This window comes from Pan paniscus, chromosome 2 (assembly GCF_029289425.2).
Source record: "Pan paniscus chromosome 2, NHGRI_mPanPan1-v2.0_pri, whole genome shotgun sequence".
NCBI classification, from domain to species: Eukaryota; Metazoa; Chordata; class Mammalia; order Primates; family Hominidae; genus Pan; species Pan paniscus.
Window position 1 is genome coordinate 41,917,622 of NC_085926.1, and position 7,679 is coordinate 41,925,300.

A 7,679-nucleotide genomic window follows, 5' to 3' on the forward strand; every position below is an offset into this window, starting at 1 on the left:
ATTCCACCACTTTGGGAGGCCAAGGAGGGAGGTTCAATTGACGCCGGGAGTTTGACACCAACCTGGGAAACATGGCAACACATCATCTCTACAAGATATTTAAAAATTTTAAAAAATTAGCCAGCAGTGGTAGCCTGTGCATGTAGTCCCAGCTACTTGGGAGACTGAGGCAGGAGGATAGCTTGAACCCGGGAGGCAGAGGTTGCAGTGAGCCAAGATCTCACCACTGCACTCTAGCCTGGGCAACGAAGTGAGACCCTTTCTCAAAAAAAAAAAAAAACCTTGTACACCTCAAATACATACAATTACTGGTAGATCATACCTCAATATGGGTATATTAAAGAATTAAAAGCAGGGTCTCAGAGATATTTGTACCCCACATATTCACAGCAGCATTATTCACAACAGTTAAAACATGGAAGCAACTTGTGTCCGCTGATACATGGATAAGCAAAATGTAATATATTTTGCTTTTGCAAAAATGAAGTTTTAGAGACTGGTGCACAACAATGTAACTGTTCTTAAGCTCTACTAAACTTGTACCCTTAAAAAGGGTTAAGATGGTAAATTTTATGTGTATTTTACCACAATTAAAAATTTTTTAAGACTTCAAAAATTAATAACAAAACTGGTGAATATATTGGCCAGATGCGGTGGCTCACACCTGTAATCCCAGCACTTTGGGAGGTCGAGTCGGACGGATCGCCTGAGGTCACAAGTTCAGGACCAGGCTGGCCAACATGGTGAAACCCCATCTCTACTAAAAATACAAAAAAAAAAAAAAATTATCCAGGAATGGTGGCTCGCACCTGTAATCCCAGCTACTCAAGAAGGTGAGGCAGGCGAATGGCTTGAACCCAGAAGGCAGAGGGAGGTTGCAGTGAACTGAGATTGCACCATTGCACTCCAGCCTGGGTGACAAGGGCGAAACTGTCTCAAAAAAAAAAAAAATTAAGAAAACTCATTTTACAGATCAAAAAAAAATCCAAGATTGTTCTAGGAGAGGAAAACTTTTTTCTACAAAATGTTAGGGGGTAAACATTTTAGATTTTACAGACCTTATGGTTTCTGTCACAGCTACTCACCTTTGCTCTTGAACTACAAAAGCAACCAGAGACAATAAGCAAAGGGATGGATATGGCTGAGTTCCATTAAAACTTTTATTTATGGGCAGGGTGCAATGACTCACGTCTATAATCCCAGCAATTTGGGAGGCCAAGGCAGGTAGGTCACCTGAAGTCAGGAGTTCAAGACCAGCCTGGCCAACATGGCGAAACCCCATCTCTACTAAAAATACAAAAATTAGGCCAGGTGCAGTGGCTCACGCCTGTAATCCCAGCACTTTGGGGGGCCGAGGAGGGTGGATCACCTGAGGTCAGGAGATCAAGACCATCCTGGCTAACACAGTGAAACCCCATCTCTACTAAAAATACAAAAAATTAGCCAGGCATGGTGGCACGCGCCTGTAGTCCCACCTACTCGGGAGGCTGAGGCAGAGAATTGCTTGCACCCGGGAGGCGGAGGCTGCAGTGAGCCAAGATCGCGCCACTGCACTCCAGCCTGAGGAACAGAACGAGATTCCATCTCAAAAAAAAAAAAAATTAGCCAGGCATGGTGGCGGGCGCCTGTAATCCCAGCTATTCCGGAGGCTGAAGCAAGAGAATGGCTTGAACCCGGGAGGCACAGGTTGCAGTGAGCCGATTGCGCCACTGCACTCCAGCCTGGGTGACAAGAGACTCCATATCAAAAAAAAATAATAGTTAATTAATTAAAAACAAAAAGGCACTGGTTAGTATCTTTCTTTTAATGACGGTTTCCCTAAGTCCTTTTTACATCCCTCTTCGTTCTAAAACCCATTCATTAAAAAGAACCAATCCTGGCCTAGCACAGTGCCTCATGTCTGTAATCCCAACGCTTTCGGAGGTGGAGGCAGGATTGTCTGAAGCCAAGAGTTCAAGACCAGCCTGGGCAACATGGTGAGATCCCGACTCTACACAAATAAAATAGCCTGGCATGGTGGTGCATGCCTGCAGTCCCAGCTATATGGTATGTATTATAACCAAAATAAGATTAAACTGACAGTATGTTAAGATGGGAAGTTACTAAGCCAGAAAAAATATAATCAGAAACCTTAAGTGTTCACAAATTGTCTACATTAGGATATCTCAGGATAAGATGATAAAATAAGTTTTCACACAGTATGTATAACTGATTTCTTGAAAATAAGGTTTTAGGCTACAAGGGAAAAAATTAAGTAAAATCTTGATTTTTTTTTTTTAAGGGAGGCTAGGTCTTGAACCCCTGGGCTCAAGCAATCCTCCTGCCTCAGCCTCCCTAAATTCTGGAATTACAGGTGCAAGCCACCATCCAGCCCATCTTGAAATTTTGAATTTGATTTAGGCCAAATTCATTTCCTTAATCTTTAGTCACATCTGACCATCGAGTCACATGTGGACAATTTCAGTCTGAAATTAACAAAACATATTAGTTATAAATCTGCTTAGATAGGGTGGTTTGTTACTTTCAAGCATTTCTCCTCTCTAAGGCTGTTTCCTTAGAGTAAAATAAGAATTGGATCAAATGATTTTCTTTTTTTTTTTTTTGGACAGGGTCTCACTCAGTGGCCCAGGCTGGTGTGCAGGGGCAAGATCTAGGCTCACTACAACCTCCACCTCCAGGGTTCAAACGATTCTCGTGCCTCAGCCTCCAGAGTAGCTACCTCAGCCTCTGGCACACCACCACACCCAGTTAATTTTTTGTGTTTTTGGTAGATATGGAGTTTCGCTATGTTGCCCAGGCTGGTCTAGAACTCCTGGCCTCAAGTGATCCGCCTGCCTCGGCCTTCCAAAGTGCTAGGATTACAGGTGTGAGCCACCGCGCCTGGCACTAAGTTATCTTTCAATAACTTATTAATAGTTGAAATTCCATGACTTTAAGATTCTTTGACTCAGTCCAAACACGTTCCCCATTACAGACTTCCTAATATTCATCTTTAGAGCTGTAACCTCTTAATTATAAAATAAAACACAAGTACAGAAAACTCCACAGAATACATAGTTTAATGAATTACTAAAGAGGGACATCCTTCTAATCACCACCCAAAGTCAGGAAATAGGACTTTGCCAGCCACACAAGCAGCCCCTCTGTGAGCCTGTCTCAATCACCACCCCTCCTGATCCCCAAAAGTAACCACCCCCTGACTTTCGTAGTCATCACTTCCTTAGGTTTCTTCATGGTTTTCTCACTCGAGTGTGCTTTCCCAGAAACCACAGTTTAGTCTCTTAACCTATAGTGCTCCTAAGGAAGTCTCTCTTAATTCACAAGTTCACCTAAGAAGCATCTAAGAAGCCAGAAGGCAGAGCAAATCACATACAGGTGCAAATGAGGCATTTAAGAGTCGGGGGCAGGTCCTACATTCAAGGAACGCTGAGAGCGACCAGGTGATAAGAGCGCACAGGTGCCCACTTTCAGCACAATCATGACTCCCGCACCAGAAGCATGAGCATCACCTGGGACTTAATACAAAAGAAAAAGTTATCGGCCCTGCCCCAAATTTACGGAATCATACACTACGGCGGTAGGGCCTGGCCTTCTGTGTTACTACACGCCCTGGGGTGACTGGGATGCGCTCAACTCTGCGAACTGCCAGCCAAATCAACCCCGAGATGTAACCGATGGCGCGCGCCACACTAAGCACTCCATAGGTGCTCCTCCTCGCCGCACTTCACAGACTCAATTATCACAGACTCAGGGGCGCTACGTAGTCACTCACCCCCCCGCTCCCCAGGCAACTCGCGGCGGGCGAATCGGCGGCTTTCGCGGCCTCGTTACGTCCGTAGGCATCAGTCCGCGAGGCCGGCTGGGAGCCTAAGAAGCGCTGCAGGGCGGTGAAGACGCGGTCCGCTCTGGGGAGTTAAGAGATGGCGTCCATAAAGCACATCTCCCAAGCCGAAACACACAAGCACTCTCTCTCCCCGCTGCACCCAGGTCCTAGAAGAGGCGTCCCGTGTGCCCTTAACTAACGCCCGGATAAAAACGGGCGGTTTTTTTTTTTAACACGAGCGCAAAGCAGGGGAGCGCAGGGGGTACGGGGTCCACTAGCAGAAGGAGAGAGGGCGGCCAGGCGCCACCACCCACCTGCCCCGGCAGGCCTGCGCTCTCTTCCGCGACCGCTTAGGCAGACACGAACTCAGACCCGTAGCTACTAAAACCGCCACTGCCACGCACCTGGTAGCTCAGTCAAGAAAAGAGTCCAGTCCACTTGGCTGCTCCCGCGGTTGCGCGCATCTCGGCCTCTGCCTCAGGACAGGTCCACAGGCCCAAGAATGGGGGAGAAAGCAGAGAAGCAAAGCGGAACGCGCGGAAGAAGCCGACCAGCCTTACGGAGGCGACGCCCCTCCAGGTTTGGATTCGTCCATACGGTTTCCACGGCAGCACACAGAACGCCGGAAGAAGCTCAGGAAGCTGACTGGCTGTGCAGTTTCCGTTCCTGTTGGCTGGGGCCCGGAAGTGAGAGACCACGAGGGCCCCTCCCTCCACCCAAAGGGCATCACGCCCTGCCTTTGGACGAGCCCACAGGCCAGAGACTGGGGCGGGAAGTGCTGGAGTAACAGTCATAGTGGTCGGCCCACCATCCCTCTATGTTTGGATTTGCTCATTCCATCTCCATGGCAGCACGCAGAACGCCGGAAAAACGCAAAGCGCTGATTGGTTAAGAGTCTCAGTTCCTATTGGCTAGAGTCCGAAGTGGGAGCCCGTGAGGGACTACTCTTCAATCTTAAGTGGGTGCTGAGGCTAGAGTGTGGAGAACTGAGACCTCGTCATTTCTTCTCTTCCCGTTCCCACTGTCCTTCTGTTTCCTTCCATTCTTTTCTTTCTGGCTTCTTCTGGGAGCTCAGGTGGACATGGTGGCATAGTCTGGATAACCAACGGCTCAGAAGCAGGGGCCCCGGGGTCCTCACCATTTAGAAAAGAGAAGGCTGTGAATTACCTTCCTTTTTGGAGATGGAGGAAACAGATGAGACACTCTGATCTCAGGTTGATTGTGTAAACTAAAAATAAAAGTTCCAAGCCCCCCTACCAACTGAGTGGACCCCTCCTCTGGGCCAAAGGCACGCCAAAGTTAACGTGAAGAACTAGCTCAGGCCGTGATGGGAAGATGGGGTGGGACAGGCCTCATTATACCCTCCTCCCGTTGGAATACAGGCACAGCTGACCAGCGTTAACATTAAGCAGAGACCTTAAGACTGACAAAACAGACTTTTTTGCAGCAATAAGATACCAACATGGCAGCAGGCCCCAAAAGACATTGAAGTATTTTATCCTGATATATATATACACACACATACACAAACACACACACACATATACTCTTATGTATACATATATACTCATATACGTATATATATATATATATTTTTTTTTTTTTTTTGAGACAGTCTCGCTGCATCACACAGGCTAGAGGGCAGTGGCGCAATCTCGGCTCACTGCAACCTCCACCTCCTGGGTTCAAGTGATTCTCCTGCCTCAGCCTCCCAAGTAGCTGGGATTACAGGCGTGTGCCACCACACCAGCTAATTTTTGTATTTTTAGTAGAGACAGGGTTTCACCGTGTTGGCCAAGCTCATCTTGAACTCCTGACCTCAGGTGATCCACCCACCTTGGCCTCCCAAAGTGCTGGGATTACAGGTGTGAGCCACCGTGCCTGGCCAAATATATTTATTTGACATATTTTGAAATGGCCTTGCAGAGCTATCTCTTCTGGGGGGAATCTACATTCTGTAAAGAATCCCCTTGTCTTTCCAGGTCTTTTCCCTGATGCTGGAGAGAATTAACTGAGAACCTGACACCTGTTTTAAGTCTGATAAGAAACATTTACAATCTATTCTCTCTGAAACCTGCTACATAGAGGCTTCATCTGCAGAACAAGAACCCTGGTCTCTGCACCCTCTTATCTCAACCCAGACACTGCCTTCTATTGGCTCCAGGTCTTTATATAATAACTCTTTTAACCAATTGCCAATTGTAGGGTATATGGATGTGCTTTGGTCAAGGAATAGGCCAAGGTGGACATCCGGGCCAGAGTGGCTCAGCGAGTTTAGGACACAGGCGCATATTCCACTTGTTATATAACCCGTTTATGTAAGTTCATACTTGGATCTGAGCCACTATTGTCTGTAGAAGGTATAACTGCCCTGCTGACACTGTGCCCAGGTCTGAGTTCAGCACGGCACGACCCGGTTCGTGCACTGGTGCCCAGAGTAATGCTACTAACCCCTCTAAGGGAGAGCGGTTGCCCTTAAGGTGGGCAGAGGGGAGCCGAGCCAGGAACCAGCTTGTGCCCAGAGGGAGAGTTAAGCTGCTGACCCTGACAGAGCTGGCTTTGCAGGCCAGGGTGTGCAGCTGCAGGCATGGGGGCAACAGGAGCCACAGAGCCAGAACAGACAGCCGAGATAAAGGTGGACAGTGTGAGAAAGCTAGTGTGATTAAGCTGCTGATGACACAGCCGCTGAATAAAACTACATTTCACTTGCCTACACGGCCCCAACCCTCACTTGTGTTCTTTCAGCTATTCGCCCATCCACCCACTCCCCTTGGACCTCAGCTGGGGGCTGGAACCTGACAATTGGCGTAGTCGTGGCATAACACCAATCACCTATTAAATCCACCCTATGATGTAGAAGCTCTTTCCAGCTTCGAGTTGTCCCACCTTTCCTGACCCAACCAATACCTTATGTCATGTATTGATTGATGTCTTATTTCTCCGTAAAACATGTAAAACCAAGCTGCAGCTCAGTCACCTTAGCTGTCAGGCCTCTGAGCCTAAGCTAAGCCATCATATCCCCTGTGACCTGCACGTATACATCCAGATGGCATGAAGCAACTGAAGATCCACAAAAGATGTGAAAATAGCCTTAACTGATGACATTCCACCATTGTGATTTGTTTCTGCCCCACCCTACCTGATCAATTTACTTTGTAATCTCCCCCACCCTTAAGAAGGTTCTTTGTAATTCTCCCCACCCTTGAAAATGTACTTTGTGAGATCCACCCCCTGCCCGCAAAACATTGTTCCTGACTCCACCGCCTATCCCAAAACCTATAAGAACTGACGATAATCCCACCACCCGCTGCTGACTGTCTTTGCAAACTCAGCCCACCTGCACCCAGGTGAAATAAACAGCCTTGTTGCTCACACGAAGCCTGTTTGGTGGTCTCTTCACACGGACACCTGAGACATTAGCCATATGTTCCTAGGGCCTCTTGAGACTGTGCCTCGAGCCATGGTCACTCAGATTTGGCTCAGAATAAATCTCTTTAAATATTTTACAGAGTTTAACTCTTTTTGTCAACCATCACTTACGGCTTTCAAAGCTCCACACTTGCAAGTTTCAACCACCAGATACACTGGAGCCTGTACTCCAGCCTGAGCAACAGTGCAAAATCCTGTCTGTAAAAAGGAAATTTAAAAAGAAATTTTATTTTTTGCTAACTTTACATGCATTGTTATTATTTAATGCCTCTTTGTATGAAGTAAAAAATAAATTTCTTTTCTGCAGCATTTAATGCAATGCTTTGCCTAAAGAAGGAAGTTTCTATGTGCTTGAATGAGAGATTCTTTTTTTTTGGAGACAGAGTTTAGCTCTTGTTGCGCAGGCTAGAGTGCTAACCTAGCTACA

The 7,679-nt window shown here is 47.1% G+C and overlaps 1 protein-coding gene across 9 annotated transcripts in view; it reads right to left on the reverse strand.

Annotated features, from left to right (window-relative positions):
• ULK4 (unc-51 like kinase 4) overlaps window positions 1-4,664 on the reverse strand; it is a 721,105-nt gene extending 716,441 nt beyond the window's left edge. For 4 of the 9 annotated variants that reach the window (XM_055109707.2, XM_055109709.2, XM_034956180.3 and 1 more), the window contains exon 1: window positions 4,228-4,664. The gene's annotated coding sequence lies outside the window, so the exon portion shown is untranslated. Of the gene's footprint in view, window positions 1-3,772; window positions 3,906-4,137 lie in introns of all 9 variants that reach the window. The other 5 variants (XM_055109708.2, XM_055109710.2, XM_055109705.2 and 2 more) reach the window with 2 other exon arrangements.
• Between the last annotated feature and the right edge of the window lie 3,015 nt (window positions 4,665-7,679).